The sequence below is a fragment of the Silene latifolia genome, chromosome 1, assembly GCF_048544455.1.
Source record: "Silene latifolia isolate original U9 population chromosome 1, ASM4854445v1, whole genome shotgun sequence".
Lineage (NCBI taxonomy): Eukaryota > Viridiplantae > Streptophyta > Magnoliopsida > Caryophyllales > Caryophyllaceae > Silene > Silene latifolia.
The window spans coordinates 463,642-476,133 of NC_133526.1; positions in this window are offsets into that span (position 1 = coordinate 463,642).

The following is a 12,492-nucleotide window of genomic DNA, read 5'->3' on the forward strand; positions in this document are numbered from 1 at the left end:
CTTACTCCACACTTCACCACAATTTGTAGCAACGAGAAGACAAACAATCAGGGCCGGCTTTAAGGCGGTACAACCGGTTCAAATGAACAGGGCCCCCAAAATTTTGGGGCCTCATAAAAATAGGAAGAAGAATAAAAAAGAGATAAGTATATTAAGAGGTGCTAAAATCAGCAGTAGTGTATGGTGGCTAGGGGTGCTAACGAGCCGAGTCGAGCCCGAGCTTGGCCTTGCTCGGCTTGTGCTCAAGAACCAAAACTCGATCTCGAGCCGATCTCGAGCTTACCCGAGCTTGTAAAAAATGTGCTCGTTATCAAGCTTGCGAGCTTTAATGCGAGCTCGAGCCAAACTCGAGCTCAAATCGAGCATATATATAATTGTTAATTTTTTTGATTTTTTTTTCTTCCGATATTTTCAGTAACAAGGCTCGAAGGTTAAATGTAAAATATTTGACAAATCGGTGAGACATTTAATATATGTGATATAAAGATATAATCATGATAAAATATTTTTACAAAATATGATCAATATCTTATATAATCATACAACTTCGAGCTGCTCACGAGCTTTTCGAGCCGAGCCAGCGTTTGCTCAGCTTGACTCGTTAAGCTCTCGAGCCGAGCCCGAGCTCGAGCCGATCTCACACGAGCCGAGCTTTGACCGAGCTTTGACCGAGCCGATCTCGAGTTGCTTGCGAGCTGTCTCGTCTCATTAACACCCCTAATGGTGGCTGAGTTGGTATTTTGTTTCTTGCTCAAGTAGTTAGACTTGCGTTCGACTCGAGGGAGAGTCTCATTTTTGTTTCTTACTTTTTCAATTCTTTTTTTTGTTAGTTAATACATACATACTTTCATTATAAGATATATAAGATATTTTTTTGTTAAAATATGAACACACTTTATCTATGTGCTTGAGTTAATTAAATTTGAAATATATAATTAATCTTATCATTAAAGTTGTCAATAAAATAAGAAAAGTAAAGTTGTCAATAAAATAAGAGAAATGCATTACTGAACCGGGTTTCGTAAAAATAAAGTAATGCTAATTCTCTTATAAAGGTAAATCGTGACATAAACATAGTAAGGCAAATTTTACAAATTGGAGTAATTATTGTGTGAGACGATCTCATTATATAAAAAACAACTCTTTTTTATTAGCATCAAAAATATTTTTGTTTTTAAAAGTGGACCTATTCCACAGTGTGAAACCGTTTTATTTTATAATTGACCTTTATTTTTTCGTAAAATTAAAAATTAGTTATCTCTATAAATGAAAAATCGACCTAAATAATAACAGCGAAATCATAATAAATACTTAAATAGGGCCTGTATGGCAAATTTCAAACAGGGCCACCGAATTCTCAGAGACGGCCCTGCAAACAATTACACTCCTTATCTATTTTCTTCCATTCAAACTGATGGGGCATATTTTGCACCCGCTGACCGAGTCAACACATTGAGCAAGGTCAAAGTCAAAAGACAGCAAGTCAACGTATTAACAGCCTAACCGACATAGCCCGTCGGTCTGTCACTTGGGTCTCGGTCTCGGCAACTAGCCGACCAAGAGGCATATCCGCATACTCACATCCAGTCCCCTCGACATGGAGTCAACCAGGCCCGTCGTCCCGGCATGGGTCCCTCGGCCGAGGGTAAGATAGTCTTTCCACCTGCTAGCCACTTGGCCACTACGTGACAAAAGGTGAAAGTCTATAAATACTCCACTTCTCCCATTGAGAAAAGGATCCCAAAAACTAACCGAAAATATGGTATAAACTCTCTTATCTCTCTACAATATACTTTGCCAAGTTAACACACAACTTAATCTCTTTAAGTTTACTGACTTGAGCGTCGGAGTGAGTACGCTCGGTACCAAGCCGAGCCCTCAGTTTGTTCATCTTTACAGGAGAGACCGAAAGGAAGAGACAACCAAAAAGACGTCATTCATCAAGCTTACGTGGTCACAAATCCTGCTCCGGAATTACACCCGGAACAATTGGCGCCGTCTGTAAGGATAGATACTAAAAGCTAGTCACCTCCCTTACAAAAAAAAAAAAAAAAAACCCACTCAGCAAGCTAAGAAGATGTCAAAGCAACAAGAAATAATTGTGAGGGACGAAACTGCATTCTACCAGGATGACGTGTTCCCTAATTCTGAGATCGGACAGTCCCCCACCGGCCGAGTCATTGAGCCGGTGAAGTACGAGATGCCAAGAGAGCCAGAAACACCGCTGCCGACCGGTCAAGTCACTGTCATGGGACATGTGGTCGATGCGGCCAAATTGAAGCTATTCCTGGACCTGATGGGTGGTACGCCGGTTACCTCTGTCACTACGATAGGGGCGGCAGCGCCTCCACAGGTGACCAGGGCCCATAAAGTGACTCCGAACAACTTAACCGGAGTAATACAAGGAGCTGGGCATGCTAGGACGCCGGGGGAGCCCGTGGTGCCAGTGGCAGACCAAAGTCCTTCCCCCACTCGCGGGAGGACAGCGTCGCCGCGGCAACAACGAGGCCCGCCCCGAAGAAATGAAAGAAGTCAGACTCTCCAAATTCGGACAACAAGAAGCCCTTCCCGCCAGACGGAGAGAAGCCGGACTAAGGTTGCGAGGAGCCGATCGCCGCGAGTCATTCGACACGTGGTCAGACAGCCCCTCAGTGCCTATGTCCTCGAAGTCTCTCTCCGCCGACTAAACCGAAGTCGCCGCCCTATCATACAAAGGGGATAGCGACCCAACCGACCATGCCGAGGCTTTCGAGTCGTACATGTCGGTATGGGAGCAGCCTGATGAGGTATGGTGCCGAGTCTTTCCAACGACCCTGCATGGGATGGCCCAGAGTTGGTACAAGGGGCTACCTAATGGCTCGGTATACTGTTATGCCGACCTAAGGGATAATTTCATAGCCCAGTACGCTTGCAACAAGAGAAGGGCCGTGGAAACATCAGATCTCCTCACTATCCGACAGGGGGAGGACGAGTCTCTCCGAAGCTACGTGAAGAGATTCGACGCAAAGGTTCAGCAGATCCGAGAGCTGAACAGCGAACTGGCGGCCTTCGCACTGATGAAAGGCCTCCCGAAAGGCGAGTTCAAAAACGAGCTGATCAAGTGCGAGGACCTCAACCTAGACACCGCCAGAAAGATGGCCGATCGAGCCGTAAAAGTGGAGGACTATCACAAGACCTGGGTAGGCCACAGTGAATCTGGGCACCCAGAGAGGAAGAGCCGCCGGGACAACGTTGATGAAGGTCGCCGTGACGTGAATAGGTCACGGCCTGAGAGATTTAATAGGAAACAGACCTCGGCGGGCGCCGGGGGGAGTTCGGGACCATACACCCGAGAAGCGGTGCAATGAGTCTCACCCCCGGTCAAATCACCGGCCGAGGTCTTTGCCCTAAGCAAGAATGAAGGGCAGAAATGGGCAAGGCCCCCCAAGGCGAGGGGTGACGGCGACCTTAGCCAGTTTTGCGACTACCACGGCCAAGCCGGCCATAAGACCGACAACTGTCGGCATCTGAGGAACGCCATCGAGGAGCTAATCCGAAAGGGGCCCTCGGCAAGTATGTAGCTGGAGGCCCGAAAACAAGCTCCGACGGGGCGAATAGAAAATCAGTATTCCAGCGAATGGGAGTGATCCAGGTTGTCATCAGGGGGAACGAGAACGGTGGGTCAGCTAATGGGCACAAACGACACCTGAATGAGCTATACCAAGCCATCAACTTTGTGCCCAAAACAGCGATCCCCGCTTCCACAATCCCCGATATAACCATTGGGAAGAAGGACTACGAGGGAGTCGTCGCTCCGCACAGCGACCCGCTTGTAGTCCACCTAGACATAGCCAACCACTTGGTCAAAAGGTGCCGATTGACACAGCGCCTACACAAACATCATGTTCGAGTGCTTTCTCAATCTCGGTGCTCAAGATTGAAGACCCGAGCCCTGCACCAACCCGCTATACTGACTTCTCCGGGGCGCCTGGTACCCCGGGGTCAATCAGATCGCGGTGATGTTTGGCCAAGCCGATGCGGCCAAGAATGTTTTATATGAGTTCGTGGTCATTGATGGTTCGTCTGCCTACAATGTTCTCATAGGCCGAGTCACTTTGAGCGAGGCCGATGCAGTAATGTCCATCCGGGCCCTGACATTGATGTATGTCTCGGACCGGGGGGAAGCGCAAAAGCTCGTCTCAAAGGATGAAAGAGACGAAATAGTCAATGTCCAAGTATCTGTCAGGGGGTGCAACATGCAATCCCTCAAAGTGGCGAAAAAATTAGAGAAAGGGAAGAGCCCATCCTTACAGCAGGAGGGTGATCCGATGCACACCAACGTCGGCATGGTCGAAGGAGCCGAGACCGAGGAAGTGGAAATTGACCCAGGGCGCACCGTAACTGTCGGTGTCGGCCTGGAGCCAAAATTCAGAGCCGATCTCCTAGACCTGCTGAGGAAGAACAAAGATGTCTTCGCATACTCAGCCGCCGAGATGCCAGGCGTGAGCCGGGAGGTGATCGTTCACAAGCTGAACGTACTCTCCACCGCTCGCCCTGTCAAGCAGAAGATGAGGAACTCCTCGGCCGAGAAAGATGAGGCCATCAAAGTTGAAGTAGACAAACTATTAGAGGCAGGTTTTATCATGCCTTGTACTTACCCTAAGTGGCTAGCCAATGTTGTAATGGTGAGGAAATCGTCAGGGGCGTGGAGGATGTGTGTTGATTTTACCACTCTTAATAAAGCGTGCCCTAAAGATTGTTATCCCTTGCCTCGAATAGATAGTTTAATTGACGCAACGGCAGGCTACACCATGCTAAGCCTGCTAGACGCCTTCTCAGGGTATCTTCAGGTGTTTATGGCCGAAGAAGACATGCCTAAGTGCGCATTCATCACCGATAACGGCAAATATATGTATAAAATGATGTCGTTCGGTTTGAAGAACGCTGGCGCAACTTACACTAGGCTGGTGGACAAAGTGTTTCAAGATCAAAAAGGGCGAAACATCGAGGCTTACGTCGACGATGCTATTGTAAAAAGCAAGTCTGACAGCGAGCACTTGGCCGATTTGAGCGAGACATTTTGTTCACTAAGGAAATATAAAATGAAGCTTAACCCAATGAAATGCAACTTCGGTGTCCGGGCCGGCAAGTTCCTCGGCGTGCTTGTCAGCGCCAGAGGAATTGATACCAATCCAGAGAAAGTCTAAGCAATACTAGACCTGCCGGAGCCGAGAAATCGAAAAGAGGTTATGATACTGACCGGAAGGATAGCGGCTCTCGCCCGATTCATCTCTCGGTCGGCCGACAAGAGCACCCCATTCTTTAAAGTGCTAAAGGGGAATAAAGACTTTAGCTGAGGGGAGGAACAGAGCACGGCTTTCAAGCAACTGAAAGCCCATCTTCTAACTCTCCCGACCCTGTCCAGGCCGACGCTGGGGGAGACGCTATATCTATACTTAGCAGTTACCTCGGCCACGGTCAGTGCCGTAATCGCCATGGAAGAAAGTAAGCAGTAACACTCAATTTACTTTATCAGCCATACACTGCTGGCCGCCGAAAGAAATTAACCACTGATCGAAAAAGCAGCCCTCGCCGTAGTCGTTGCCGCAAGGAAGCTGAACCCTACTTCGACGCGCATCCCGTGACGGTCTTAACCGACCAGCCATTGGAGAAAGCGTTAGAAAAATTCGAAAAATCCGGCAGACTTATCAAATGGGCAGTGGAGCTCTTCGGCTTTGGCATCCAGTACAAGCCGAGGCCTTCGATAAAGGGGTAAGCGCTTGCAGACTTCCTGGCTGAGTGCACATATCAAGAAGAATCACATCCCGGTGTGTGGAAAGTGTATACCGACGGGTCCTCCACGGCGAACAGCTCAGGAGCCGGCATCCTTATCACCAGCCCTAACGAGGACGAGTTTGAGTACGCCTTGAAGTTTACCTTCTCGGCCTCAAACAACGAATCCGAATATGAGGCGGTAATAACTGTAGTCGAGTTAGCTAGAGCTGCCGGGGCGGAGCATATTGTGTTGAAGACAGATTCACTCCTAGTGACTAATCAAATCAGAGGAGAGTATGAGGCTCGAGACGATGGAATGGTAAGGTACCTGGAAAGGGTAAAAGCTGACACCGCAAAATTGAAATCTTTCCAAATACAGTGCATCCCCAGGTCTGAGAACAACCGAGCCGACGCTCTCTCAAAACTTGCCAGTTCAAGCATCAAGAATGTCAGTCGAACCGTGCTGGTGGATATCAAAAATGCTAAAAGCATCACTGAGACCTTCGGCATGGTGGGCGACATCGAAGCCAAGACGACGTGAATGACTCCAATAATGAAATACAAACTAACAAAAGAGTTACCGGAGGACCGCAGTCTCTCACAGAAGATAAGAAGGATCGCCGCAAGGTACTTGGTATTTGAAGGAAAATTGTACAGAAGGTCCGTAATAAGACCACTCTTGAAATGTGTCGGCCCGGTAGACGCGAGCTCATACTTGACAGAGATTCACGAAGGCATCCAGGGATATCACATGGGAGCGAGAACGCTAGCCCACAAAGCTCTCCGAGCCGGCTACTTCGGCCTACCATGCTTTGAAAGATTCCGGGGCCAAAACCAAGAAGTGCAAGAATTGTCGATGCATGCTCTCGTGTACATGCACCTTCCCGAGACTCATGAATCGGTACTTAGTCCCCTACCATTTGCACAATGGGGGATGGATTTATTAGGACCATTTCCGACGGCCTCCGGAGGAAGGAAGTACCTGATCATCGCCGTTGACTACTTCACCAAATGGGTCGAGGCTGTCGCGGTACCTGCCAAGACCACGGCGGCCGTAAGAAAGGTGATTTGGGAGAACATCATAACTCGTTTTGGGTTACCCCAAGTCATGATATTTGACCACGGCCGAGAGTTTTGGAGTGACATGGTGATGAACTGGCTGGAAGAGTTCGATATCAAATTCGCATACTCCTCCGTCTGCCACCCTCGAACAACGCGGGAGGCGGCTAATAAAACAATATTGAACGGGTTGAAAAAGAAGGTTGAAGATCTAAAGGGAAGATGGGCTGATGAACTACCCGGCGTCCCGTGGTCACTTCAACCACGGAAAAAGAAGCAACAGTGTGCGATCCATTCCACCTAGTCTATGGGTCCGAGGCCGTCACCCGCCAATTGAAGCGGCGGTGCCGACATTTAGAACGCAAACCTTTGACCCAGTCGAAAATGAGGAAGGCCTGAGAGCCTCCCTAGACCTGGTCGAAGAAAGTCGAGACACGGCACGGTTCAAATTGGCAGTGTATCAAAACCGAATGAGAAGAGCATACAACCGTAGGGTCCACAAAAGGGACTTAAGAGTAGGAGATCTAGTCCTAAGAAAGTCGGCTGCAACAAACAAAGGAAACATCCATGGTAAAATGACGGCCAACTGGGAAGGACCCTACAAAGTGGTTGAAGAAATGAGGCCGGGGACATACCGGCTGACAGACATGGAGGGAGTGCCTCTAATGAGCCACTGGAACACAGACAACCTTAGAAAATACTTCATATAGCGGCGGAGGTGTACGAGACCGTTGTGGGCACCCCAACGCGTGATTATATCTAATGAAGAGTGATCCAAGTTTCCCATCAAAATGAAGAGTCCCCTCCGTAGTCGTACCAAGGTAGACGCCACGGCCAAAGCCGGCGATCATCACCGCAATGGCGATTGATACTGCGAAAGCGACCAACATGCTTAGTAGACGCTAGCCGGCAAATCACTACAAATGCAATTGATACTCGCGAAAGCGACCAACATGCTTAAGAACGTATGAGTACGATTGAGAACGCAAATCGATCGCCCGCCAATCCGGGAGTGGCAGAGGAAGCGATCAATATGTCTATAGATACGAACGCTGTCGAGCCGTAACCTCGATTGCATCGGCCAAAGCCGGGAGTGACGGGGAACAACGACCGAACCGCTAACATGTTCACAGCGGCAATTGGGAAGCGCAAATCTGACCGCCTCGGCTAAGATCGGGAGTGGAGGAGGAAGCGACCGACATGCCAACATGTTTAAAAACGTTTAAGTACAGTTGAGATACGCAATCTAACTGCCTCGGCCAGGCCGAAGGTAAAAACGAAAAAGCGCTCAATATGTTAAAAACGTAAGAAGACAACTCAATGGAGAATGAGATCAGAGCCTCGGCCAAGCCGGAGGCAAATAAACAAAATTTATTGAAAAATGTTTACAAGGCAAAACAAAGTCGACGGCCGTCCCCATAGGGATAGCCTAAACACAACCTACCAAAGCTTATAAAAAAAAAGAAGGTACAACAAAAGGTTACAAACATAAGACTTGAAGCGCCAAAAGGATGGCAGGGAGGAAAGGCTCAATAGTTGGCCCCCGAACAGCTGAAGCTGTTAGAAGGGCCGGGTGAATTTGGTGACGACCGCCCGTCTCCCTATGCTTGGTGATGCTCGCCACCGGCGGCGAGTAGGGCAAAGATCACCAACGGTGGGCGGCCCAGAGGAAAGCTTGCGACTTCACTTGCCTTTGCCCTATCGTCTCCTCTCTGGCCTCCTTCACCTTAGCATCCCGGGCCGCCTTCTCCGCAGCCTCCTGAGCGGCCTTCGCCGCCTTCGCCTCATCCGCGGCCTTGACCTCCGCAGCAGCGGCCTTCTCATTCAGAAGTCGGTCAAACTCTTGCCACGGGAAGGAGCCTTCAGGAACGAGCTCTTTAATTGCATCCCGGTAGCATCTTGACTTGGTCCCGTGCGGGCACACATGTCGGGGATGATGACGGTCTTGACGTCTCAATGTCCTTCTCCTCCGAGCAAGGATAGCCTTGGTGTTTTTATGCTCCTTCGCCTCGGCCGAATGCGAGTCTTCCATCTCTCCTTCGCTCAACCACGACCTTATAGCCGCCCTCAAATTTGTCTTTCTCCTCCCGCGACTTAGCGGATCGCCCTCCGCACCTTAACCTTGGCTCTCTCGGCTAGGACCGCCTTCTCGGCGTTCTCCCTAAGCTTTCGCTCGGCGAGGAGTCCTTCATGGCGGCCCGGAAGTCCTCCTTCGACCTCTCGGCCTCCTTCTTAGCGGCAAGCTCGAGCCTAAGCCGTTCAAGCGCGGGCGCTCGAGCCATGACCTTTTCTTGCTCCATAATATGAGCGCCGCTAGTTCGACCCACTTCACCACCCTCTTGGACAACCTTATGCCTTCCGCCGTAAGGCGAGCGGGGAAACCTTCTGGGATGAGGAGTCGACGGTGACATTTCTATCGCCCGTCTGCACAAAAGTTGCTTCTCTAATTGCCGTTCGGTGAGAACGACAATGGCGGCGGCGATCTCTACAAAAAATCCAGACAAAGCATCCATGTCAACATTCATCGACATATCAGAAAGCCTGTCATCAGGGATGCCTAGGGAACCTGCTAAATCCGAGCCATGGGTTAGATCCGTACCGGTCCTAGACTTCTTGGGCAGAGGGCCGGTTGACCCCTTCTCTATCCCTGCCTCGGAATGCGGCGAGAAGCAGCGTCTTTTCCTTCCTCTTATTTGAAGGAGGAGGACCCTCCACAACGGTGACCTCCTCTTCAACATCGACGACCACCCGCTCCTTTTGGACTACGGGGATTGAAGATTGAGCTGGAGTTGACGCCGTTGCCGCCGTGACGTTGTTTTTGGTCTCCCGGCGCGCACGTTACCGCCGATCTCCGCTCGAGCCGCCACATCCATCCATCGTCTTCATTGCTCTCTATAATCTCGTCTTTGGGCGATCTACGATCACGTGGCGCGGCCTTAGGATGCAGCTCAACAACTCTCCTGCCCTGGTCGAGTCCCAACCTTTCTAGGATAGAGACGGAGAGATCCTGGCCGAATCGATCTGCGAGAAACAAAGCACGAGTTAAGTAAAAGAAGTAAACCGGGGCAAATACAGAAGCATAAAAAGCAAAAGTGGGCCTCACACCGACCCCACTTACCCTGGCCGAGGGCCGGTATGAGGCCGACGTGGCAAAGCAGCTCGTCTTGAAGGACGATCTGCGTCGGGGGCATCCATCCTTTCGGCGTGCCATCCTTCTCAGCCTCGAACAGGCTCATTGCCCGCTCTTCGTCCTCCTTAAGATAGACTTTCTTGGCGTCCATCTTAAGCTTATTCCGGGAGACATATCTACCACGCTCCCCCTGATTCTCACACCGCAAGTTGACGCGGCTCTGAAAGGACCGGGGCAGTGGATAGTCCTCCGGCACTTCAACATATACCCACCGCCCCTTCCAATCCTTGCAAGATGTCAGCTTGGAAACGGTGACGAAACCCGGCTCGGTCTGTATACTATACCACCCCGAGCCGCCTAGGGTAGTCTGCCGAAGATGGTGGAGCCGGCGGAAGAGGTTCACCGTTGGGGCTTCCCCTTTGAAAATGCATAACCATACAAAGCCAATAATAGTCCTAATGGCCAACGGATGCAGTTGTGCCACGGCGACATTCATGACTTTAATTATGGCAGCAACGTGTGCATTAAGAGGAAACTGGAGCCCTTACTCCAGGTGTCTGATGTACACGCCGATACAGCCTTCGGGAGGGCAACAGACTGCCTGATCACCCTTAGGGACAATTATTCTATACCCCCTGCCGAAGGAGTAATGATCTTCAAAGAGGTCAGGCCCGGAGACAGAGGCGAACTTGTTTGTTCAAACGCGATCAGGATTGATCGAGCAGGCGTCGCCGTGCCACGAGAAATGCGGCCTCTTTACATCAGATTGGGTCGCCTCATCATCGTCATCATCAAAACCCTCCAAAAATTTCTCCTCAATTTCAGGAGAAGGCGACTTGGGACCCCCAAACCCTATCGGGGTGACAACCAGTGGCTCATGTTCATCGGACGCGACGGTTCGCCCCCCGGCAGAGAGGTACTCTTGGGTTGAGCATCGCGAGAAGACATGGTGACAACAATTATTTAAACAAGTAAAAAGTTGGGAAAAATTTGTTTGTTTACCTTGGAAGAAAGTGTTACGCCGAGTAACGCTTTGAAGACTAGAGAGAAATTTCTTCGAAAAAGCTAAGAGAGAGGAAATTTTTTTGAGAAAATGAAGTTTGATGGCCAAAATGAGGGGATTACTGCTCTATTTATAGAGCAAAACCCATTCAGATGGACCAATCGAGCAAAGCCCATGAAAGCGCCCACCAATCGGCACAAGCCACGTGTCAAGCATGCGACCACGGAATGTCAATCGACATACAGTAACAAATCTTCTTTGACACGCTCCTTGGTATCTACTTGCTAACGGCCAGCTGATCAACCAAGATTGGCCGCACCGGCCGGGGGCAATCAAAAGCACACGACACTCTCAACCTTGGTCTCGGCCAGCGCCATTTTTTCTTTTCCACATTGGATGTCCATTACACAACCATGTGGAGGGGGGATATGGTACGGCCTGAACAGAACCAAGCCGAGGAAGAAGAAGCCGGGGAAAAAGTTCAACATGCGCAGAATACGCTCAACACTCATCGAAGGTCCATACCACGGCATAGACTACGCTGGGGGCAAATTAATGGGGCATATTCTGCACCCGCTGACCGAGTCAACACATTGAGCAAGGTCAAAGCCAAAAGACAGCAAGTCAACGTATTAACAGCCTAACCGACATAGCCCGTCGGTCTGTCACTTGGGTCTCGGTCTCGGCAACTAGCCGACCGAGAGGCATATCCGCGTACTCACATCCAGTCCCCTCGGCATGGAGTCAACCAGGCCCGCCGTCCCGGCATGGGTCCCTCGGCGAGGGTAAGATAGTCTTTCCACCTGCTAGCCACTTGGCCACTACGTGACAAAAGGTGAAGGTCTATAAATACTCCACTTCTCCCATTGAGAAAAGGATCCCAAAAACTAACCGAAAATCTGGTATAAACTCCCTTATCTCTCTACAATATACTTTGTCAAGTTAACACACAACTTAATCTCTTTAAGTTTACTGACTTGAGCGTCGGAGTGAGTACGCTCGGTACCAAGCCGAGCCCTCAGTTTGTTCATCTTTACAGGAGAGACCGAAAGGAAGAGACAACCAAAAAGACGTCATTCATCAAGCTTACGTGGTCACAAATCCTGCTCCGGAATTACACCCGGAACACAAACCAAACCACCTCTTATCAATACAACAATGATATTCCCACCCCATAATTCATTGGTTAGAATAAAAAACTATCAATGTGGCGGATACATTGCTCTATATGATGATGAACTATATCTACGTCATGAGATAGGAAACGGGGTTACTTATTCCGAAGATTATGTATGGAACTTACAATATGTAACTAGCAATATTGATAGTCCTAGCTTTATATTAGCACGCAATAATTATCAGCTTGGGCGGTGCGAGGATATTATTAATCCATTATTACGCATGTGTAAGGCCGACCATGAGATCGGCGAAATAAGTTGGAAATTTGATCCGCACGGTCCTTATAATCAAAGTGTCACCCGCATATTATCGGACAATCGCAAATACTGCTTGGTCGGTCGTAGAATGGATGTAGAAATTGTACAGG